General features: G+C 41.8%; 1 pseudogene; it reads left to right on the forward strand.

Moving 5' to 3' along the window:
- The first annotated feature begins 3,314 nt into the window (after positions 1–3,314).
- Positions 3,315–3,718, forward strand: LOC102862668 (annotated as a pseudogene).
- The last annotated feature ends 22,345 nt before the right edge of the window (positions 3,719–26,063 follow it).

The following is a 26,063-nucleotide window of genomic DNA, read 5'->3' on the forward strand; positions in this document are numbered from 1 at the left end:
CTCTCCTCTCCTCTCCTCTCCTCCTCTCTTCTCTCTCTCTCCTCTTCCTCCTCCTCCTCCTCCTCCACCTCCCTCCCTCTTAGTGGAACTCAGTCTCTCATTTTGCAAGTAAGAACACTGAGATATTCAGAGATAAAGAAATTGTCCCAAGCTCATACCACCCAAAAATGGCAGCACTGAACTGCTGTCGGTAGGTGCTGAGTCTACTACAATTTATCTTGGCCCTGTGAACAACAGGTGAGCCTTGCCCTGTCTTGTGCCCTCCCTCACATGCTCAAGTCCACTATTACAATAACTATGTTAGTCCATCTCATTGGGAATCTGCCTCTCTTTGGATGACCTTTCTCAGTTCTTTTTCCAAGAACTGGCCTCTCCCAACAATATGCTCAAAATATATAAGATCAAGTTCCACTATCCTTGCCTCTCAGGAGCATCCTTGTTGCACTTCCTTCAGGAAAGATTTGCTTGTTCCCTGAGCAGTCCATGGAATGTTCAATACTCTTTGCCAACATCATGGCTCAAAAGCATGGATACTTCTGCTCTTGGCTACTCTGGATCCCTCCTTCATTGTGTGCTGACAAACACCCCAGGTCTCATTATGTCACGCAGAGTTTACAGTACCCAAGTGACCCTGATTCTTAACAACTGTGTTATGTTATTCTAGCAACTCACATTACTTTGCAATTCACTCTCTTAACTAGAAATCAATGGAATACAATAGGAGTCCAGAGTTAAAAGATAACACACTACCTTTGGTTATGCAAACAATTTCCAAAAATTACATAGATTACATTTCACTTTACTAAATACAATGGAAGACCCTCTATGAGGTGGATTGATTCAGTGACTGGGATAATCAGGGTAGGTGTGTCAGAGATAATAAGATTGGCATAGGACAGAGCAGGGTTTAGGGCTGTGGCACATAGGGTTGCTATGAGTTGCAGGCAACTCAATGGTGCATAAAAACAACAACAACAAATACAATGGAGCTTCGGTAGTACAGTAGGTAAGCAGCTGTGTTGCCAATCCAAAGGCAGGTGGTTCAAATCTATCAACTGCTCTGTAGGAGAAATATAAGCAATTTTCTCATTTGCAATTTACAGCCTCTGCAAATCCACTGGAGGGTCAGCTATGTGTCGAGTCCAACTCAACAACACCTAACAACAACAATAAATACAATGTTCAATTTATAGCTCAAAGACGCCTTTACCCTAGAGTAAGTCTGTGTCTATTAGTGGTTATTGTTGTTAGGTCTGGCCGAGTCTAGAACGACTCATAGTAAAAGTATGAACAACAGTCTGGAACCTTGCCCTATTCTGTGCCATCCTCACCATTTCTGATATACTATTCTCTCTTGTACTCTGAGTCTTACTTATTTAACAAAGAATAATGAAAAGAAAGGAAAAAAAACCAAAAAGATTAAAGCGGGCACTGCAGATGAGGTGTATAAGCTTGCCAGTGGTCCACTGAGCAAATGATTTCACTCCTCTGGGCTTTAGTTTCTTAAACTAATAAAGTTGAAATAAACTTTCCTCCAATCTCTCCATGCTCTGTACTCACCTGAAGATATCTATGGTACACATGTTATTGATTGCTACTTATTGCTCATTGCTATGGAGTTGGAACCACTACTGGGTTCTGTAGGCTGAAAATGACAAAAGACTGCCTTTCTCCCATAGAACAGCAGGTGGATTCAAACCACAACGAGCAGTGCAACTCGCTATGGATTATGAACCAGACCTCCCTGTGATCACCTAAAATGCAGTTTTGTTTTGTTTTGTTTCATTTTCTGAGCTGGGAGAATTTTCCACTTTTCTCAAATGCAGCCCACCCTCCTGCTGCAGACACTATTTTCCTCTGTATGTTCAGAGAGCTGAAAAGAGACAACTTCAGTCACTGCAGATCTTAATCTGGGCTGACCCCAAGCAAGAATGCCAGGGAAATAGCAGCAAGTAAGCAGCCAGGGCATCGGAAGGAACAGGAGCAAACTCTACAGAGGATAATACATGTCCCTTACAAAGAAAAAGCAAAGAGCCCCTCATATCTCCAGGCCATGCAGAGCTGAGCTGGCTGCACCCCAAATTCAGGCCTCCCATCGAGGTGACTGAAGATTGCTGGTCACCACGGTCAGCCAAGGAGAAGGGCATGCCCAGGGAACACAGGGAGGAGAGAGAGTCCAGAGCATGAGCACTTGTGATGATGGAGTAAGAAGCCAGTTCATGCAGCTCTGGGAACGCTGAAAGAGCTGATCTTAAAGCTTCCAATAATCTCACCTTGTGTCTGTGCATTGGCTCACAAGACAGAATGCAAATATTAGTGTCAAGGCCCAAACATCATTCGGTGTCCATAAAGGCAAGGACTCTTGGTCTGTCTGGTTCCTGGGATCCAGACTAGTGCCTCACACACATCAGCAGTGCTAAGGTTACAAAAGGCAAGCTGTGAATGCAAGTCTTTCTGCATTGGCATTTACAGATAAGTACAAGTTGGGGAGGGGGAGGTCAACACACATATAAACCAACGACAAAATTGCACATATCCCCCTGGCTCTGTCTTCATGTAATTTCTGAAAACTTTTTCATAGTGATTTGAGTGAAAGTTTATAGTGTAAATGGGTTTTTTAAAAAAAATTATTGGTTTGCTTACAAAGTTCATATACATTGTGTTTCACACTATTTTTCATTCACATTATGTTTCATATAATCATTTTCATGCATTATGTTTTATAAAAGTAATCACCATTAGACCTTGCCTGTCAGTACCCTGTCTGTTCAAGTCCCTGCCAGATCCTTCCCATTTCCTTCTCCCCTCCTCCACCCACCCAACTGTGCAGCCCTATGGTTTTGCTCCTGCCCTTTCTCAGCCCTCCCCTTGCCTTGAGTTCCCATGCATGTTTTACTAATCATCTTTCTATTTTTACAATCATGGTCTTACGCATTATGTAAATGGGGTTTTGCATCAAATCATTCCTATAGGTTTTGCTTTGAGTCTTCACACTATAACAGCACTCTCCCAGCTTCCTCCCTGAGCCTCTAGCTTTCATTTATGCTTCTGTCCTCCCCGGATACATATAAACAAATCAATGATAAATGTATTCCTGGCTACTTCTTCATAGCATTTAAATAGGTGATTAAATTTCTCAAAGTTAGGTATAAGACATTTTATCTAAAAGATTCAATGTGGTGAAATATCTTTTATTTACAGGACCACTACACGTTATAGTGGACTCAATAGCACCTAACAACAATAATAATCTATTAAGAGTGTCGTCTTTGCCGGGCACAGGAGGGAGCAAAGCAGCGCCCGCAGCCAGCAAGATGCAGCACCTAGCCTTCCTCCTCGCCCTACTGGCGCTCACTTCTGCAGCAGCCAAAAAGAAAGAGTAGTAGTAAAAGAAAAGAGTGGGCCTGGGGGCCCTGTACCCCCAGCAGCAAGGACTGCGGAGTGGGTTTCTGCGAGGGCACCTGCGGAACCCAGACCCAGCGCATCCAGGTGCCGGGTGCCATGCAACTGAAAGAAGGAGTTTGGAGCTGACTGCAAGTACAAGTTTGAGAGCTGGGGGTGTGCATGTGACAGAGGCACTGACACCAAAGCCCGCCAGGGCACAGTGAAGAAGGTGCGGTACAATGCCCAGTGCCAGGAGACCATGCTCGTGATGAAGCCCTGCACTCCCAAGACCAAAACCAAGACCAGAGCCAAGAAAGGGAAGGGAAAGGACTAGAGGCCTGAATTCCAAGGAGTCTGGCTTCACCCTCCTGCAGGCCCAAGATATAACCCACCAGTGCCTTTTTTTCTACACTATCTCCATACCTTTTCGACCTGTATGCAGAATAGATTATCCGAGAGGCTGGGCCCTATGAGGAGAAGTGTGGCGTTAGGATTGGTGGACGATCTATCAACAATCTGCGTTATGCAGATGACAAAACCCTGCTCGCTGAAACTGAGGAGGACCTCATGCACTTACTGCAGAGGGTCAAGGACTGCAGCCTTCAATATGGACTGAGGCTCAGTGTCAAGAAGACAAAAATTCTCACCACCAGACCAACTGGTGGCATCAGGATGGATGACGAAGAGATTGAGAGTGTTTACAGCTTCAGTTTTCTGGGCTCCACGGTCAACACTCTTGGCACCAGTAGCCAGGAAATAAAAAAACATATTGCGATGGGAAAGTCTGTGGTTAGGGACCTCTCTAAAGTACTCAAGAGCAGCGGTGTCTCTCTGGAGACTAAGGTGTGCCTGATACAGGCCATGGTTTTTGCAATCATTTGTTATGCATCAGAGAGTTGGACAATGACTAGGGAGGATAGAAGGAGAATTGACGCCTTTGAGCTGTGGTGCTGGAGAAGAGTATTGAATGTACCACGGACTGGCAGGAAAACAAAGAGATTCATCCTGGAGAGGGTTAAACCAGGCTGCTCCTTGGAGGCAAGGATTCTGGGGCTTCGCCTGACATACTTTGGACATGTTGTAAGGAGAGACAGTTCTTTAGAGAGAGACATCATGCTGGGCAGAGTGGAGGGACAGCGCAGGAGGGGAAGACCCTCTATGAGGTGGATTGATTCAGTGACTGGGGTAATCGGGATGGGTGTGTCAGACGCAGTGAGACTGGCACAGGATAGAGCAGGGTTTAGGGCTGTTGTACATAGGATCACTATGAGTCGCAAACGACTTGACGGCACATAACAACAACAACAACAGCTTTATCAATCACGCTCCGCCTCTCCTCCTCACTCCCCCACATATATCCCCTCACCCCAAGCACCCAGAGTGGGGAGGGTCCCTGGATTCTGGAAAGTTTGGGCCTCCTCCCAAAAATATTTGATTCCCACTTGCCCTCCCACTCTGTGTTCTTTCCCACAATGACACCATGACTAAGAAACAAAATAAACCACCCCCCCAAAAAAAAGAGTGTCATCTTTGAACATACAGACACTGATGATAAAAGTGTCTCTGGATCCAAATATATCCAACAAGTCATCATTCTCTTTGATGTATTACTTGAATTTTTAATTATTTTTAAAACCTTACTTAACTTGCTGTTTTTCTACAGAATAGTAAGATTCTCAAAGGCAAGCTTATCGCTTATTCTCACTAATTTAGCTGTTATGTTTTGTTGTTGTTATGTGCCGTCAAGTCACTTGTGACTCATAGCGACCCTATGTACAACAGCCCTAAACTCTGCTCTGTCCTGTGCCAATCGCACTGTCTCTGACACTCCCATCTCGATTACCCCAGTCACTAAATTAATCCACCTCCTAGAGGGCCTTCCCCTCCTGTGCTGTCCCTCCACCCTACCAAGCATGATGTCCCTCTCCAAGGATTGGTCCCTTCTTACAACATGTCCAAAATATGTTAGACAAAGCTTCAGAATCCTTGTCTTCAAGGAGCCGCCAGATGGTACAAATGATTAAGAGATGCATTATTAACTAAAAGGTTGATAGTTCAGATCTATTCCGAGGTTTCTGGGGAATGGAAACCTGACAGTCAAATTTTTAAAGGTCACAGCCACAACCATGAGCTATCATCTCACCCCAGCAACAATAGCGAAGTTCAACAGAAGAGCGAACAACAAATGCTGGCGCACTTGTGGAAAGATTTGAAGCCTTATTCACTGTTGGTGGGAGTGTAAAATGGTGCAACCACTATGGAAAGTGGTATGGCACTTTCTCAAAAAGTTGGAAATAGAAATATCATTTGATCCAGCAATTCCACTACTAGTAATATACCCTAACAAAACCCAAGAGCTGCCACCCAAATAGATATATGAACACCTATATTTATTGCTGCACTATTCACAATAGCAAAGAGATGGAAGTAACCCAAGGGTCATCAAAAAATGAAGGGATAGTGAAACTGTGGTATATTTACACAATGTAAATATTACGCAACACTGAAAAACAAGGAACTCACAAAATATTATACAACATTGGTGACCCTGGAGGACATTACACCGAGTGAAATATCTCACTCACAAAAGGACAAATACTGCATAAAACCACTGTTAAAAAGCAGGTCTAACATGGTGGGGTTGAGAGGAGAATAAAATAAGAGTGGATAGATAGTGAACAATGCATTGGAACAGATGAAGGAAAGAACTATTTTAAAGGAATATATGATTAAGCATTTTAGGTTCAACAACAGCCCAGAATAAAAGGTACATTGCAAAGGGAACTCAGGGGGAGGTAACTGTGCAAAAATGAATGAATTTTTTTTAAAAAAGTAAACTGGGGGGAGGAAGAAGGAAAGGAGAGGGGGTAAAATGTGCAACAATGAATGAGTGACAATCTAAGTTTTCTGTAACTTTTGTTAAAATAAAAATTAAAATATTTTTTTAATTTAAAAACAGGCATAAAAAGGTCATGGGTATTGGCAACCCTCTCCACTGCAGTTGTGTTCTGGTCTGCATGGTGTCCCGATGAGTCTGAAATGACTGGACCATAACTGGTCTGCGTGGCAGTCTGTCTCCTTTTGTCATTTCCTGGTCAAGATTTCATATTTCAACTTCAAATGGATCTGTCTCACTGAATATCTCCTTGCTACTTCCTTAATTATCTTTTGAGCAAGGTATACCAAACATGAGTCAAATAATAATTATAGCAATCCACAGTCAAAACATTACCGATATTTTATATTCTAGTGCAAATTATAGTGCTTGACATGTAGCAGATGCTCAGTAAATGGTCTTTGAATAAATAAATTACTAGATTTTTCCTGAATGTGTCCCAATTTCCAGGTACTGTACAAAGGGCAGTGCTTAGAAAAAATAGTAAGGCAAAGCTTATTCCTTCAAGGAGCTTCTCTTTTATTTGAAGAGTCAGAGATGTAGACTGCTAATAACATAACAAAGCAAAATATTAAAGAGTTGAAACAAATATTAACATTTTCCAGGGATTTTAATTCCCTACAATTCTCTTTGCAAATTAGATAAAATTTACTCAGTGGGGAAATCTGCGTGGAGACCAAAACTCACTACCACCAGCATCAAAGGATTTATTAGAGAGCAGAAATACATCCTTCAGGCGATGCTGGATCTGGGAGAGTTGCAGCTGGGACAAAAGGATTGGCTTTGGGTAGCACAAACCTCAAGTTAATGAGAGGCTAACAGTTCAAACCTACCCGGAAGCACCTCAAAGCTCACAGCCATGGAAACCCTCAGGAACAGTTCTACTCTGTTACACATGGGGTCACTATGGGTTGCAATCAACTGGACAAGAATGAATAGGAGTACTGACCCTGCCACTAACTAGCTAGGTGACCGTCCTCCAGCTGCTTAATTTCTCTAAATTGCAGCATTGTTTTGTTTTGCAAAAATACAAGAGTAGAACTAAGTCATCTGACTACCACTTGTCATCTTGCCGTACTGTGGTGCCTTGTGTGCTGCTGTGATGCTGGAAGCTACCCCCTAGTATTGCAAACACCATCAGGGTCATCCACAGTGAACAAATTTCAGAGGAGCTTCTGGATCAAGACAGACTAGGAAGCAGGACTGGCTATTCACTTCAGAAATAAAGGACATCAAAACCCTATGAATAGCAATGGGACATTATCCAATAAAGTGCCAGAAAGTGAACCACTCAGATTGGAATGTTGTTGTTTTTGTTGTTAAGTGCTGTTGAGTCACCTGTGATTCATAGTGGCCCCATGTACAACAGCCCTAAATCCCGTTCTGTTCTGTGCCAATACCTCCATTACGCCAGTCACTGAATCAATCCATCTCATAGAGGGACTTCCTCTCGTGCACTGTCCCTCCACGCTCCCAAGCATGACGTCTCTCTCCAAGGACTGGTCCCTCCTTGCAACATGTCCAAAGTATGTCAGACAAAGCTTCAGAATCCTTGCCTCTAAGAAGCAGCCTGCTTTAACCCTCTCTAGGACAAACCTGTTCATTTCATTAGCAGTCCATGGTATAGTCAATATTCTTCTCTGACACCAAAGCTCAAAGGCATCAATTCTCCTTCTATAATCCTTTGTTATTGTCCAGCTTTCTGATGCATAACAAGTGGTTGCAAAGGCCATGGCCTGTATCAAGTGCACCTTAGTCTCCAGACTGACATCATTGTTCTTCAGTAGTTTGGAGAGGTCTCTAACAGCAGACTTTCCCATTGCCATACGTCTTTTAATTTCCTGGCTGCTGGTGCCAAGAGTGTTGATTGTGGAGCCAAGCAAACTAAAGCTGTGAGCAATCTCAATGTCTTCACCATCTATCATGGTGCTGCCAATTGGTGCAGTGGTGAGAATATTTGTTTTCTTGATATTTAGCTTCAATCCATATTGAAGGCTGCAGTCCTTGACCTTCTGCAGCAAGCGCTTCAAGTTCGCCTCAGTTTCAGGAAGCAGGGTTGGATCATCTACATAACACAGATTGTTGATGAGTCTTCATCCAATCCTGATGCCACATTTCTCCTCACAGGGCCCAGCCTCCCAGATAATCTGTTCTGCATATCAATTGAAAAAATATGGAGACATGATACAACCCTGGCACACACCCTTCTCAATTCTGAACCATGCAGTGTTTCCCTGCTCTGTTTGGACCACTGCTTCCTGGTCCAAGTATAGGTTTAGCATAAACACAATCAAGTGTTCTGGGATTCCCATTCTTCTCAGAGTTAGCCACAGCTTATTGTAATCCACACCATCAAACACCTTTGCAATAGTCAATGAAACACAGATACAGACAGTCATTCCTCTGGTACTCCTTGCTTTCAGCCAAGATCCATTTAACATTTGCTATAATATCCCTAGTACCACGATCCCTTCTAAACTCAGCCTGCACTTTTGGCAGTTCTCTGTTGATGTGTTGTTCCAGTCATTTTTGGATAATCTTCAGCAGAATCTTGCTTGCGTGTGATATTGATGATATTGTTCGATAATTTCCCCACTCTGTCGTAATACACTCAAAATATTACTGGCAAAGAGCTGTCTCCTCAGAGTAGATTCTGCCTAACTGATGAGGATGGAGTAAGCTTCCACCCAATGAAGACCTTTTCTTTGTTGATGTAGCAAGAGGCAAAATGAGAAGCAAGAGCTGCAAACATCCCTCATCAAGGGGACTGACACAGTGATTGCAACAGTGGGTTTCAGAACAGTAGAGATTGTGAGGACGGTGCAAGTTAAGACAAGGTTCCCATCTGCTGTACACAGGGTCACTAGGGGCTGGAGGTTGCTTGACAGTAGCTAATGGCAACGACAGCAAACCATCTGAACATCTCTTTGAATTCTAGAATTGAATGGTCTGTACAGCCAAAGCACAGCATTCAAGAGCTGAGCTTCATCAAGACAAGCACAGCAAAATGATTGTGGTGAGCTTGGTTTCTGGACAGCCCTCTCCCTAAACACAACACTCACCATGGTGAGGCATTTCATGCTAAAGCTCATTTTACTTCCCACTCCATAGATGGCTAAGGGAAATTCCATGAGAGAAAGATTCAAAATAAAAGATACGAAAAAAAAAAACCACCAGCCTCCAAGCGTGCCCAGTCTTCAGCAGCCCACTGCAAACATGCTAACTGGCTGGCATCCCACAGCATTGCCTCCAAGGGTGGAGGCAACGTTCTGTTATTTGCTGCCCTTTGATCTAAAGAAACAGAATATATTGAGCAACACTACAGTAATTTCAGGTGGTACTTTTCCATTCTTTTCACAGAGGTGACAGAAGGAACCACCTTGATTTACTAGCAAATGTTTGTTTCTTTACTCTGTGTACATGGACAAGAGATGGCCGTAGCCCCTGTTCCCCAGTGGCACCTGAAGCCTGGCTCCTCGGAGGCTGGTGCCTGAGACAGGGATACTCATCCAAACTTCATTTGCTCTGCTGCTCCAATCCCATCCACCCAAATCACCGAGAGCTGTCATATTTGGTGCAGTCTGTTGTGGGTGTAAAGATAAGCAGCAGGGAAGGAAAGTGGGGGGGGGGAGGCGGTTTATCTGTGGCAGCTAATCTCCTCCATCAACAGCCCTCTGCTCTGCTCAGCTCCGTTGCCAAGTAACCAGGGCCGCTTCTCTTATCAGCCTCATAATGTTTCATTGACTATTCAGACAAGAATAGAAAGCCCTGACACTTAGGGTTATACGCAGTACAAAACCAAAATGGCACATTAAGTGGGGTGGGGGAGGGAGCGCTCTTTCAGCCCTCACCTTATCTGGGCCGTGACAGTTACTCAGAAAAACAGCCATCCATCACTGGCCTCTCTGAGCATTTTTATTCCACCAGCTGAGGAATAAAATTTCTCACTTAACTTCACCGATACCTCTCTCGCAAGACTCCTACCCAGCAGGAGGGAGGGAACGTGGCAGCACATAAGAGAAATGAGATGAGAGAGAGAGAGAGAGGGAGACAGAGAGAGAGAGAGAGAGAATGAGAGAGAGGAGAGAAGCAGAGAGGACAGAGAAGGAAGAGAGTCAGAAGAGGGTGTGTCAAGGCAGGGGTCTCCCAGAGATTTCTAGCTTTCCAGGCTGACTTATGACACTGTCTCATTACCAAGTCGCATGTGAGCTGATCAAACATGAAAACTGGCATTGTACACACTACATAGCCTTTTCTCGAGACTGGATGTCCACCAAGCAGGAGTTCCAGGGTTTGCTTCTGGTATGGCCTCAGAAGAACCCCTCAAATCCCCGACTCAGAGGAACAGAGAGAACTGCTCTTTGTCTTAGGCTGGGTTGGAGAAGGATGGTCTGGGAGGGTGGGTTGGAGAACCAGTGCAGAGAACTTGAAGGATGGGGACAGAAAGAAAAGCAGAGCTCATCCTCCCACCTCGCTCCACTCTAGGTAAATCTCCACCTTGTCCACTGTGTCTAACCTTGATCCCACCATCCATCCTCTAAGACAGCCAAGACATCGCAAAGGGGGCACACAGAGTCTTCACTGCTCTGGGCAGGAGAAGGCTGTGTCTGTCCCCTGGCAATTTCCTCAATCAATGTGGAAAACCTCTGCACACATATATTTTTAATTTAAAGTAATAATGTCTACCTCTAGATACATAAAACTACCAGCCCTGTGCTTTTGAGAACCCATGGGGAACTCAGTGATCCCAACAAACAGTTCCAAAGCCACAGTTCTGCCCTCTGTGCAGGAGAAAATCTGGCCTTAAGGGTAACACAGTGACAAAGGGCATAGGACAAAATGTTTACAGACTCAGAGCAAATCCTGCCAAACCTCCAGGAGGAGAAGACAGACCTGGCCAGCATCTGTGTGAATTCTCCCCATAAAGAGAGCAGACTTTAAAATTTCCTGCTGAAATATAAGAAAGAGAAAATCTGGGTTCTTTCTCCTTTGTATCCACATAGATCTTCATGTTATGCATTCATGTCTACAAAGTCACCGTATGTGTTTGTAAATTGTTTCAGGACATCGTGGAGATTTGTTAGCAGCAACCAGGACACAGACAGAGATCAGTGAAGTTACTTTGATTAAATCCAAGAACCATGCTAGTGTTTCCTCACAAGAAGTTCAGAGTCTTGTTCTCACCTAACTGCTCTATTATCTGGCTTTCTCTTTTTTTCTTTTAAATTTATTCACAGTCTATCTGTGAACCTCCTAAGTATGTGGTATAATGGAAGGACATACGTGAGGTCCTTCTATCTACAAGCCACATCCCCTGTCCATCCATGGTGAAATTCTTGCACGTTCATAAATGTGTGAGTGTTTACTGCCTCTACATGTTCGCACAGCGGGAGCAAGGCTGCTGAACTCACACCTCCATGCCATCAGAGGCAGCTCCCATCTGAGTTCTCCGCAAGAGATACTTTCTGGCAGGATTAAGATGCTGCCCTCTGAGACACCTGCACGCATCACCAAATAAGCCCATCATCACTCTGCTCATCTGTTTCTTCATCTGTGTCTTTCTATTAGGGAAATGGCTGGATGTCGCACATCTTCTCAACACTATTAGCACAAAGCCTGACCTACTGATGTGTGATTGTGTGCTCTCAAATCAGAGCTAACTCATAGCTAACCCTCCAACAGGTTTTCGGAGGCAGTCAATTAATCACATGGGAGATTATCCAGCCTTTTTCCAAGATGGATTCAAACCGTGTGCCTTCTGGATTACAGCACAGCTTCTTATCATTAGACCTCTAGCTCTCTCCGGCCTATCCGTAATGGCTTAAATAAAAATTTACTGAGTGAATAAGAAACTTACCACCAGGAAAGATGAACTTTCTACTTTAATGAGCTTGATGAGAAAGACCGATAACCAACTTAGCATGCTACAAAGTTTAAAATGAGTACTCGATAAAGGTGTTAGCAGCCAGCTGTAGTGAAGAAGTCATTGAAATACGCTATTGACACAGCCCATGATGAATGAGCCTGGGTCCTGGACTCCCAATTAACAAAAGTAATCCATGCTTGGATTGGACTATCTTATCAATACCTGTAAGGGTCATTAGCAACAAGCAAATCCAATAGAACTCATCATTTAAACTTGAAGAGGATCCAAAGTGGAGGAAATAATTTCTTTAAAAAAAAACACACAGTGGTCTTAAAAAAAATAAAACAACTTAATTTTGCATCATGTTGGTAAATAAATCATTCGGTGAAAGAAATGAACAGTAATAAAAAAATTTGTCTGTAGTTCCCATGTCACTCATGATCAACCTTCTAATGTAGAATCCAGTTAGAGCGCTGAGGTGTCCTTTCCCAGATCAAATTAAAGGGACTTATATGGCCTTCAAGTATTTCTATCTAAAGTATCAATTTCAACAACACCCTGAGTTGTTTTACCCAAATAATAATAATAATAATAATAATTTCTGTAAAACCAATATGTATCATTTTTAATTACTGCATTGCAACCATGGCTATTTAAAAAACCAAGCCTCAGCAAAGTAGATGACAAACATTAATGAGCAGTAATGCACACATGGTATTGTAAATGAAAGGATAATGAAAGCAATTTATTTGAAAATTAAAATATGATTAAGAATGGCAGCCCGCACAAGAACCCAGATGCCTAAAGAAAGCAACCGATGTGCAAACAGACTCTCATTAATTTAGGAGCCTTATGAAATTGCTTTCCTTTCTTTGACAGTTTTTAATATAAAGTAACTTAACTAATAGGTAGTGTATATACTCTAGGAGCTCCAAAGCCCTTGGAGATATTTAGAAACAGAGACTCGAAAGCACATAGCTCACTCAATCAAAGGTCTTGCTGATATGTTGCTAAACAGAGTGTCCCCAACACAGGGGCAAGACAGAGCAACTTGGACTGTTCATCTAAGCCGAGACTCAGGCATCACCTGACTGGAGGAAGGGGCTCTAAAGACCATTAAGTCTGCTTTCTTATTGCTCACATCAGGACACTTTCAGGTAGAATTCTCATTTGGTGCAATTGCGGGGGAATGGAGTCTAATATTTCAGACACAGAGAAAAAAGCAGCTATAGGAAAACATGATAGATGACCTTCCAGTAAGGCATGAGGTAAGCAAGTGAGGACAAAAGGGTAGTGAATGCTTTCATTCCACTGCCCTCACCATTAGCAGCACAGATGAAGCCAACGAGGTGTCTCAGGAAGATGAGCATCCTGGAGATAAGAGGGTGGGCAGGCAGGTGAACCTGAGATGTCCAAACACCATCATGAGCAACAGCGTAGTCTAGCCAGGTGTCAAGGTCCTCCTGGCTTTGCAGATTGTGTTCAGCACCGTAATGGAGCACCAAAGGTCAGTGACATTTATTATATCAAAGCAGAGCCCAGCACCTTTATTTATCCCATACGCTCTTTTCTGGCATTTTACCCTTTATCTCTGGCTCACAACTCTTTATTGCATTTACTTTCTCACTTCATTGCTGGAAACTGATGCGAGGGTGGGGAGAAGGCTTCCTTTTCATTTTTAACCTTTGGGGTTTTTTGGTCAAGGCCATGGATCACTTTATTTGTGCTTCCACTAAGCTCCCAATCCAAATCTATTCTGTTACATAACAGCTCAGCAGTAGCTCATTGCTCTTGAGTTAGAACTGGGTTTTTCAAAAGCTGTAAATCTCACCAGAGATTGCCCAGCAATGTCTCTCATCAAATGGCTGGAGGATTGGAAGCTCCAGAATGGGGGCAGCCTTTAGGCCAGCAATGCAGCTCTAAGTGGACAACAACATACAGGTAAGGCCAAGTCTCACAAGATAAAAAGTCACCAGGACCCCCTGCATACTTGCAATCTTTCTTAAGCTCCATCCAACACTCAGTTTGTCTAAGCTGCTGTTCTGGTTGCCTAGATGAGAGGTTTCCTTCTGCATGGCCAAGCACACCACCACACCCAAATCAACCAGTATTTATTGAGACTTCACTAAATGTCAATGTTATCCTACCTGATAGGAAAATAAAGAAATGAATAAAACATAAGCATTGTCCTTGAGATACGTTAAACTTAATGTCAGTACAATAATCATACTGAGCAAAAGACATTCAATATTATGCTCATTTTACATATCAAGAAAAACAAACTTCAATACAAAAAAAGGGAAAAACTAGAAAATGCACAGACAATAACCAATAGAACCAAGAAGAAAAATGTTTTGCATCGCTTGAAAAATAAGGCACAAATTAAAACAATTTTTCAATTTGACCAATCAGATTTACAAAGGTTTTTGTTCAATGATAACTCTAATTGCTGGTGAATGTACAGTGAGAAAGGCTTGTTCATTTAATACTGGAAAGAATACAAATTAGATAAAATCTTTCTGACAGCCAATTTCCCAATATTACCAAAAAGTTTTAAAATATCTATACATTATGATGCAATAATTTTCCCCTTATTAATATATTCTAAGAATGTAACTAGATAGATGTACCAAAATGTTTAACTACATTGTATATTCTTTGTAGTTACTTGCTATGCATCAGAGAGCTGGACAATGATGAAGGATGACAGGAGAAGAATTGATGCCTTTGAGTTGTGGTGCTAGGGAAGAGTCTTGAACATATAATGGACCACCAATAAAAACAAATAAGTCTGTCTGGGAAAGGGTGAAAAACCAAGTTTCTCCTTGGAGACTAGAATTTTGAAGCTTCTTCTCACATATTTTGGGCATTTGGCCAGGAGGAGGGGCCACTCCTTGGAGAAGGACAACATGCTTGGAAGGGTGGAGGGACAGCACAAAAGAGGAAGACCATGGATGAGATGGATTGATACAGTAACTAGGGCAGTGGGGGTAGATGTGCCAGAATCAGTGAGACTGGCTCAGGACAGGGCAGGCTTATGCTGTACATAGGGTCACTATGAATTGCAGGTGACTTGACTGCACATAACAACAGCACTGTATATTACAACATTGTTGTTGTTAGGTGTTGCTGAGTCAAGTAAAATTCACAGCAACCCCGTGAACAATAGATCTGAACCCTGTCCTATCCTGTGCCATCCTCACCATCTCTGATATACCCAAGCCCAATCCTGCAGTTACTGTGTCAATCCATCTGGTTAAGGGTCTTGTCTCTTCCACCAACCCTCCGCTTTTCCAAGCATGATCCTCCAAAGACAGTCTCTCCTAGCAACATGTCCAAAGAATGTGAGATGAATCAGATCTTCCTCCAAGGATCACTCTGGCTGCACCTTCTCCAAGACATATCCATTTGCTGAGACACCAACAAATGATATGATTGTAACAGTGTCTGAATCATTTTGTAAAATCATGCCTCTTGAATGTGCTGCTGAGGTGTCTTCTAGATAACATGAGTTAAGTGAAACAAAATTCCACAGCAACACAATGCTAATGAATGATTTAGTCTCTCAAGGCACCAGCATGGCCAGCAATATGGACAGCCATGGGCCTGTGTGCTACAGCGATTTGGTCAAACCTCAAAGCAATTTTCACTCCCAAATAGGTTATCAGAATAATACTTGGAGAAGAATGTCTCCTTAAGAAGTACTCAGAAAATAAAATGCCCCTAAATGGTGGTGAGGTTGAATTCCATTTCAAAATAAACAAATAAAAAGCTCCTGGCTCTGAACTGATTTCTCTGGCCAAAAAGGTACAGGTAATGCAATCATGCTACACGCTTTAAAAATTACCTCTTAAAGAGAAGTTTCTTTAAGTGGAAGAGAAGAAATCTATTCTTGATCCTTCATATCATTATAGACTAAATGGAGATAGGAATCACATCTGCATAGGAGATAATTGCATATGCAAATGAAATGAAATATGTGGGCGTCTTTCCCCATGGTATATAATCATCAGGAGCAGGCAAGACAGCAGCTCTAGGGTGAGGGAGGAGTGAACGGTCAGGGAAGAGGGAGGAAGAAGATTCAAGTATATAATTTTTTGGTGGCCTAATTATGCTCATGTGGAACCTGGACCTGGACCTGGCTGTTGTGAAAAAAGAGCAGGAGAGCATTGCCTGGTTTAAAATTGAGAAGGGAGTGTGTCAGGGTTGTATTCTCTCTCCATACCTATTCAATCTGTATGCTAAGCAAATTACCCAAGAAGCTGGACTGTATGAGGAGGAGTGTAGCATCAGGATTAGAGGGAGATTCATCAATAACCTACGTTAAGCAAACGACACAACCTTACTTGCTGGAAGTGAGGACTTAAAGCACTTGTTGCAGAAGATCAAAGAATGCAGCCTTCGGTATGGATTGCATCTCAATGTCAAAAACACAAAGATTCTTACCACTGGACCAATAGGCAGTGTTATGATGGATGGAGAAGAGATTAAAACTGCCAACAGCTTTACCTTGCTTGGATCCATAATTAATCCCCCTGGTATTAGCAGGCAGGAAATAAGGAGACATATTACACTGGGAAAATCTGCAGTTAGGGACCTTTCCAAATTATTGAGGAGTATTGATGTCAGTTTGATGACTAAGGTGCATCTGATTCATCCCATAGCCTTCCCATTATGCATCTGAGAGCTGGACAATAAATAAAGATGACAGAAAAAGAATTGATGCTTTGAGCTGTGGTGTTAGAGAAGAGCACTGAACATCCCATCGACGACCAAGAGAACAAACTAATATATCTTGTAGAGGGTGCAGCTGGAAGCTCTTTGGAGGCAAGAATAATCAGGCTTCACCTCACATACTTTGGACATATTGCCGGGAGGGGCTATTTTTTTGAGATGGACCTGATGTTGGGAAGGATGGAGTGTGGGTGAAGGAGAGGAAGACCCTTACCCAGGTCGATTGACATGGTGGCTGCTACAATAGACTCTTGTATGTCAGAAAATGTGAGGATGGCAACAGGATAGAACAGGGTTCAGATCTTTTGTTCATAGGGTCACTAGGAGTCATACTCAACTTGACAGCACCTAACAACAACAAATGGTAAGAACATGCACTGCCAACCCAAAAGTACAAAGTTCAAATCCACCAACAGCTCTGAGTGAGAAAGATGAAAAATCTCCCATGGAAATTATAGACTCTGAAAACCTACTGGAGGGTCAGCTATATATTGGTTCTGATATGAGTCATTTCCAGTTAAAAGGCACATAACAACACTAACATGCAGCTTAGGGGAATATTGGATTCTAGGTATCTCTTTTAGAAGGCCAAGGACAGTTATGAATGTTACTAAAAATCATTGGCTGATGGATTCTAGAGTATTACTGTCGACTTCGCTCTCATGCTCTAGTCGATAGGGAGTTGTGCTGCTGACCCAATGGTGGTGCCTCTCTGGTGGGTCAAATTTACCAGTAATTCCAAGGAAGAAAGATGAGAAATCTTCCCCTTTGTGATGTACAGCCTCAGATACCTGGTGGAGGACCAGCATGCGCTGGTTCTGACTCCATGACAACAAGAAGGTAGGATTAGAAAGGAAGATTTGAGGTTAGTGAGCAATTCCCTTACCACACAGCCCCTCCCACGCATACCACAACCTCACTAGACTCTAACTTTCACTTTGTCACTGAGTCAAAATTATTCTAAATATCTCTGGAATTATTTTCAAAGCTAAAGATAATTCAGCTAATGACATTATGGCTATGCAATTTTTGAGGATGAATCAATTAAGACCAACAAAACTTTGCATTCTAAGCCCTCCCAATTGATGATAAATGTACCAAATATGAGGTTTTATCAGAGGTTCTATCTTACCTTGAAATTCAGTCATGTCTGAATAAGAATGTTTCTTTTGCTGGCTTATAATAGTAAATTAATTTTTAAATATTGCCCAAGATCTGAGAATAAAAGTAAAGAGGCAGAGATTCACATGTAAGTTTAATAAAGAAGTCCACATTAAACCTGGGATGTTCAATTAAACATCAAACTTCACACTGAAATATTGTGCATAAGGTTTGCCATGCATAAATTCTCTGTTCGGGTACTAGATCACTTGAGATTTGCTCTGCTAGGTGGGAAGTTGTCATCTGTATCCCTTGATGTGTTTGTGGAGCTTTATCAACAGCCCAGAGGAGTCCCACAAACTCTATTCTTCAGTTCACATAGGCACATTTATCCTTAAATATACGCCTCTGCCTGGAACTGCCACCTGAACTTTCACAGACATATGACTTCTACTAAAGAGATGGAAAAACAAAAACACCTATTTGCACTTTGAACCAATCTCTAACAGCCATGAAGAGATGGAAAACCAAAAACACCTATTTGCACTTTGAACCAATCTCTAACAGCCATGGGATCAATATCTAACAACCGTAGAATTCGTTGAGTCAATATGTTTCAGAACATACAACTATCATAAACACATACATATACTTGTTATAGCCCAAAAACAAACCAGGGACTGCTTTGGGTTATTTTCCAAATTATCAACAATAAGCAAGCTCCAAAGAGTGTCTGATTCAATTTATGGTCTTTTTCAATGGTTTCCTGTGCACCTTAAAGTTAGGCAATGAATAAGGAGGGCAGACACACGGATGCCTTTGACCTGTGGTGTGGGAGAAGGATTTTGAAGAGCATATGGAATGCCTAAAGAACAAACAGGTCTGTCTTGGAGCAAGTGCAACCAGGGTGGCTCCTGAGAGGGTGACACTTTGTCTCTCATACTTTTTCTTGGAAAAAAGACATCCAACTGGGAAAGGTGAGAGTCAAAGAGAAGACCCCCAAGTAGATGGAAAGACACAGTGACTGTACCAATAGGCTCACACATGTGGGAGATGATGAGGATGGCACAGGAGAGCTCGGGATTCAGGTCTGCACCGAGGAGTCACAGCTGACTCCACTGCACCTGCCAGCAACACTCCTCAAGCGTAACCTGCATAAGTCCCTGTTAATAAATATCCCATAAATTAAGTCAGGAAATCTACATATGACAACAATCCCTGAAAGGGTCTCACACGAGTCACACCTTCAGAATGAAAACCTCCCAAGTAATTTGGCTCTCCAGCCACTTGGAATTGAGCACTCTAGGTTAGCCAAGCTAGAAGAGATCTAATTGGCACTTTTGAAAAATGGGGATTTCTCCCCCCCACCCTTACATCCATTATAAACAATATAACCAACAAGGGGCTGATTTTTTTCTTTCCTTTTCTTTTATGTTTCCCATTGTCCTGTCTATGAAAGAAATTCTATTATGTTTATTCTCTGTTAATCAGAATTCCCTGATCAATCAACAAAAGCAGCAGGGGGAAAAAACCACAACCCACTAGTTCCTAGGGAAAACAGTATGTGCATGAGAAAGTGTTCACATGTCACTGAGAACCCATCAGAGGTGGTGTTGAGTGGAATCTCTCATGAGCGCAGCAGACGTGTGCACACACACATGCACACACGTGCATGCACACGTATGCACACACATATTACTGGAAGCAGCAGCAGCAGATGCATAAACTGTCAATACCCAGTATGATTCCCTCTGCTACTTGGGGATAATGAGAAATTACCATAGCAACCCCTGAGCAAGCATTCACGGCTCCTTGTTTCCCCGCAAATAGTTCCATAACAGCAATCTCCATCTCCTCAAGTGTACACTGTGGGAAGGACAGGAAGTAATGAGATCACGGGAGGGCTCTTTGCCCACATTTGGTGGATGTGTCTTAAGGATTCTTTCCCTCCCAATCAGCTGCCATTTACAGCCGAGGTTCTTCCTCCCGAATGTGTGCCTCTGTCTTTGCTTGCTGAAGATCCAAAATCTTCTGTCATTGTGCTAGCTTGTTTCCAGGGATGCTGTGAATGGAAATGAGCATTGAAAATGATTAAGCCATAAACCACAATGAAGACTCTAAATAGAAAATCAAATCCTTCATGGAATTCTAGTGAGTGTTTCTTCTTCTACCAGGAGCTCATCATTGTCAGACAATGTGTATTTTCTGTGTACTCCAGTCAGAGCTCAAAAATGATAACTCGAGGCATTTGGAGAAAAGTCAGGGGTGGGATGGAACTAAATGTGGGAGAGTCCCATATAAATTACTAAGAACTGCAAGTTCGATTGAAAGAGGGAGTAATATGATTGATGGGGAACCCAGAAATCTGAATTATAAACCAGCCAGAAAGTGCTTTGGAACATATGATAGAGGAAAACTGATGTCCTTTCAACTGAAGAATTTGAATCAGGAAATATGATATAGACCAAAGAGTATATTAGAAGGCAGAAAGGCAGGTTCTAGTCCAGGCTCAAGCAATAAGTCATTATATGGATTCAATGTGTCCCACAGACACTTCAGAGAACTACCAGAAGGACAGGCTGGGTGTAGAAGAGGCCGTGGCACTTGGGACATCATAGTCAAAGTCAGATGGATATTGGCATAATGTAGAGAGTACCAGAGTATGGAAACTATAGAACAATATCATTGATTTCACATGCAAGCAAGATTCTACTGAAGATTATCCAAAAACAACTGGAAGAGCACATCAGCAGAGAACTGCCAGAAGTCCAGGCTGGGTTTAGAAAGGGCCGTGGTACTAGGGATATTGTAGCTGATGTTAGATGGATCTTAGCTGAAAGCAGGGAATACCAGAAGAATGTTTATCTGTGTTTCACTGATTATGCAAAGGTGTTCGACTGTGTGGATCATAACAAACTGTGGATGACTCTGAGAAGAATGGGAATCCCAGAACATTTAATTGTGCTATTACGAAACCTATACTTGGACCAAGAAAGAGTCGTCAGAACAGAGCAAGGAAACACCCCATGGTTCAAAATTGAGAAAGATGTACGACAGGGATGTGTCCTATCTCCATACCTTTTCAACCTGTATGCAGAGCAGATTATCAGAGAGTCTGGGCTCTATGAGGAGAAGTGCAGCGTCAGGATTGGTGGAAGATCTATTAACAATCTGTGTTATGCAGATGATACAACCCTGCTTGCCGAAATTGAGGAGGACCTGAAATGCTTGCTGCAGAGGGTCAAGGACTGCAGCCTTCAGTATGGATTGAAGCTCAATGTCAAGAGGACAAAGATTCTCACTATTAGACCAACTGGCAGCATCAGGATGGATGGTGAAGAGATTGAGATTGTTAACAACTTTAGTCTGTTTGGCTCCACAGTCAACACTCTTGGCATCAGTAGCCAGGAAATAAAAAAATGTATTGCGATGGCAAAGTCTGCTGTTAGGGACCTCTCCAGGGTATTGAAGAGCAATGGTGTCACTCTGGAGACTAATGTGGGTCTGATACAGGCTATGGTATTTGCTATCACTTGTTATGCATCAGAGAGTTGGACAATGACTAGGGAGGATAGAAGGAGAGTTGATGCCTTTGAGATGTGGTGCTGGAGAAGAGTATTGAATGTACCCTGGACTGCCAAGAAAACAAACAGATTCACCCTGCAGAGAGTTAAACCAGGCTGCTCTTTGGAGGCAAGGATTCTGGGGCTTCATCTGACATACTTTGGACATGTTGTAAGGAGGGATAAGTCCTTGGAGTGGTACATCATGCTTGGGAGGGTGGAGGGATGGCACAGGAGGGCAAGACCCTCTATGAGGTGGATTGATTCAGTGACTGGGGTAATCAGGATGGGTGTGTCAGAGGCAGTGCGATTGGCACAGGATAGAGCAGCGTTTAGGGCTGTTGCATATAGGGTCGCTTTGAATCACAAGCGACTCGACGGCACATAACAACAGAGAGTACCAGAAGCATGTCTATCTGTGTTTCATCAATTAGACAAAGACATTTGACTGGCATTTGACTGTGTGGTTTAGAGCAAATTGTGGCTAACCTTGGAAAGAATGGGAATCCCAAAAGACTTAATTGTGCTCATGTGAAACCTTCACTTGGACCAAGAGGCAGTCATCAGAGCAAAGAAACACTGTATGGTTCAAAATCAGGGAAGGTGCACCCCAAGGATAGATACATCCTATCTCCGTACCTCTTCAATATATATGGGGAGCAGATTGTTCAGGAGGCTTGTCTTTATGAGGAGAAATGTGGCACCAGAATTGGAGGATGATTTGTCAGCATCTTGTGTTATACAGATGACACAACCTTGCTTGCTGAAACTGAAGAGGAGGACTTGAACGATCTGCTTCAGAAAGTCAAGGACTGTAGTCTTCAATATGGATTAAAAAAGCTCAACATCAAAACAAAGATTCTCACCATTGGGCCAATTGGCAGCACCACGATAGATGGTAAAGAGCTTGAGATTGTTAATATTTCAGCTTGCTCCAGTCCCCAGTCAACACTTTTGGAACCAGCAGCCAGGAAATAAAAAGAGTAATTGGATTAGGAACGTCTATTGTCAGGGACCTCTCCAGAGTGCTGAAGTACAAAGATGTCAATCTAGAGACTAATGTGCATCTGATCCAGGCCACTGTCTTCACAATTACTTGCTACGCATCAGAGAGCTGGACTAAGGATGATAGAAGAATTAATGCCTTTGTGTAATGGTGTTCCAGAAGAGTATTGAACGTACCATGGACTATCAAGAGAATAAACAGGTCTATCCTGGAGAGGGTGAAAACAGTTGCTCTCTGGAGGCAAGGATTCTGAAACTCTATCTCACATACTTTGGGCCTATTTCCAGGAGGGACAAGTCCTTGGAAAAGGACATCATGCTTAGAAGGGTGGAGTGTCACTGCAAGAGAGGAAGATTCTGGATGAGATGGACTGACACAGTGACTGCAGTACCCTAGTTGGCAGGTATGTTGGGGATAATGAGATTGGCTCAGAATAGGACAGGGTTGCTGGAAGCAAGAGTGGCATCCACTTCCAAAACGGTTTGCCTCCGGAAACTCTATGTACGAACAGTGCTCAGGCTGTTCGTTCATAAAGTCACTATGAGTCGTCTACGACTCGATGGCATTAAACAACAACAACAACGCTATGAGTCGCAAGCAACCTGATGGCACAGAACAACAACAATATAGATACTTCAAGTCCCTATTTTTTTTTTCACCTGTAAAATGAAGGGATTGTGTTAGGTAGTATTCTTGATTTCTAGCAGCTGAGTCTTTCTGTGATGCACAAATCCAGATGGTGATTCAAAGAAGTGTCTCACGGAAATGTCTCAAAGAAGGCCTTCCAGGCCACCTCCACCTCAGAGGCAACGTGGAAAATCACAATGAGACAATCAATGAGCTGTGATGACAGAGATTTCACTTGAGATACTTACTGTGCACTTCAGTTCTGCTGAGTTCTTACCCTGAGGTAACAGCCTTTTGATTCATCCTGAGTTGGTTTTCAAGGGTGGAGAATTGATGTGAAAATGAGCCTAGGCCCTCCATAATTTGGAAATAGTACCAGAAGTATCTGGTAAGTTCTAGTAAGGTGGTTTTTTCTTTTCCCCTCCCTTAATTTTTCTTAAAGTGGGAAATGCTTTCTTGAGCACTCTTGTAGGTACTGGAAAAAAAGATAATAGTTTGATCTCTTACAGGGACTCTCTGGTTCCTCAAAAAATTCCTACTGAAACACAACTCTCCACACACGACCTTATTTTTCAAAAGGTTCAATTCTATGAGTAATTTCTCCAAAATATTCACAAATCTCAACTATGAAAAAAGGTTTCAGATTGGTTTTTCTGATTCAATCCTAGTTGAGGGAGGACAGATTTCCACCTGTTCTTGACTACCTGTAAGATCCCGAATCTTTAATACTTGGTTTTCAGGAGCCACCTGGGTAGCTAAAGCCCTCTCATCTTTTCATTAGCTCTTCAAAACCCTCTTTATGTGTTCATATGAGCACTATAATAGTAGGACAACAAGTCCTAAAATTGGTAGAGGTAGATTGAAAAGAATTCTTTTGGGTACAATTCTTCATGGTTTTCTGTATCTCTTTATGGCATAAAAATAGCTACATTATAATGTAAAATAGATAGAAATAAATTCTCTCATGCACATGGTTAGTGGACTAGATAACAAAAGTAGGACAGATAGACTGAGCGAAGCCACTAGAAAAACAGTGCCAAACACCAGACAAATGCAGTTAGAAGCCACACACATAAGCAGCCCAAGTCTGAGAAGAAGCTGCTCTCCATTATGTGTAAAGAGGTTGAAAGTGACTAAGGAGAGTTAATTCATTCTGTTTATTGATAAATATTGCTAAATATTTGTGCATTTTCATAGTATGTGCATTGAGAAAAAATTGTTAAAAACAAACATAAACAGATTGATACCTCAAAACTAAAAAAACCAAAACAAAATACCACTGAAAAAATTATTCTATATTAATTACAGAATGGGCAAAAGACATGGAAACAATTTTTACAGAAGAAGATACTTGGATGGCCAAAAGATACATGAAGAAATACTAAAAATCACTGGCAATATGAGAGATGCTAATTAAAACCACAATGAGGTACCATCTCACCCCAATAACAGTGGCAAAGTTTAACAGAACAGCAAGCAATAAATATTGGAGAGGTTGTAGAGAACTTCAAACTTTCATATACTACTGGTAGAATTGTAAAATGGTACAACCACTCTGGAAGACAGTTTGGCATTTCCTCAAAAAGCTGAACACAGAAATTCCATATGACTCAGCTATTCTATTGCTAGGAATATATCCCAAGGAAAATAGAACCTATACACAAATGGAGAGTTACACACCAATGTTCAATATTTGTAGCAGCATTATTCACAATTGCAAGAACATGAAAATGGCTCAAATGTTAATCAACAAACAAATGGACTGACAAAGTGTGTGGTACATTAACACAATGGAACATGATGTAGCACTTAAGAGCAACACTTTTTAAAAATGCTACATAACATGGGAGAGACTGGAGAGTATTATGTTAATGAACTCAGTCTCATAAGGACTAATACTGCATAATACCATTACTGTAATTAAAAAAGGATAAGCAAATCAATGTATATAAATAAAATGTGTCTAAAAGTCCAAGGAGGGAAAAGGAGGAAGCAAGGGGGTTAGGGGTGAGGAGAGGGGTAATCACAGGGTCATAGAATTTGGTGGGTAGATGAAGGGGAAAAGGAATTAGGGAAGATCCAGTGGAGACCTGAAAATATGAGGTAATGGTGACATAGATCAATGGTGATTAATGTTTTTATCTTTTTTATTAATGATTTTTAATGTAACATATATATTTTACAGCATATTCTTTCCATTTAATTTTCTCCCCATTCATTCATTGTTAAATATTTTCCACCCCGCCCACCCTTCCCCCAGTTCATTTTTTTCTCTTTGAAAAAAACCAAACATTCTTTCATTGTTATATAATCTCCCCACACCCCCCCCAAGTCTACAATTAACTTTACAATGCTTTTCTTCAAAACACAATGTATGGGAATGATCATATGAAATACAATGTGAATGCAGGAAAGTGTGAAAAACAATCGATATGAATTAAACACAATACACATGAATTTTGTATGCAAGCCAATATAAATTTTTAAAACATCAGACCATAAAAGAACATATTTACAAAATCATTTTTAGCAAATGAAACTTTATATCTTTATATTCAAAGATAATATATCAGAACCAAGTAATGTTTATTCTAGAAAAATGGAGTTGAATCAAGATTTAAAAATCAGCCAATATAATACTCCATATGAATAGACTAATAATAAAGAACATGATTAATACCTTGATAGAGGTACAAAAATGTTTACAAAAGTCAGTATCTACTCATAAAAACTAAAAATCAGTACATCTGAAGTAGAAAGGAATTCCCTCAACCTGAAAAAACAGCATCAAATAATTTTTTTTAAAGAATAGGAAAGATGCAGTGGGAACTGGAAGAGATGGGTGATAAAAGACTTAGATCAACAGTAATTCATTATATAAAACAC

Source organism: Elephantulus edwardii, unplaced genomic scaffold (genome assembly GCF_000299155.1).
Source record: "Elephantulus edwardii isolate Elephantulus edwardi_28Jun2011 unplaced genomic scaffold, EleEdw1.0 scaffold00060, whole genome shotgun sequence".
NCBI lineage: Eukaryota > Metazoa > Chordata > Mammalia > Macroscelidea > Macroscelididae > Elephantulus > Elephantulus edwardii.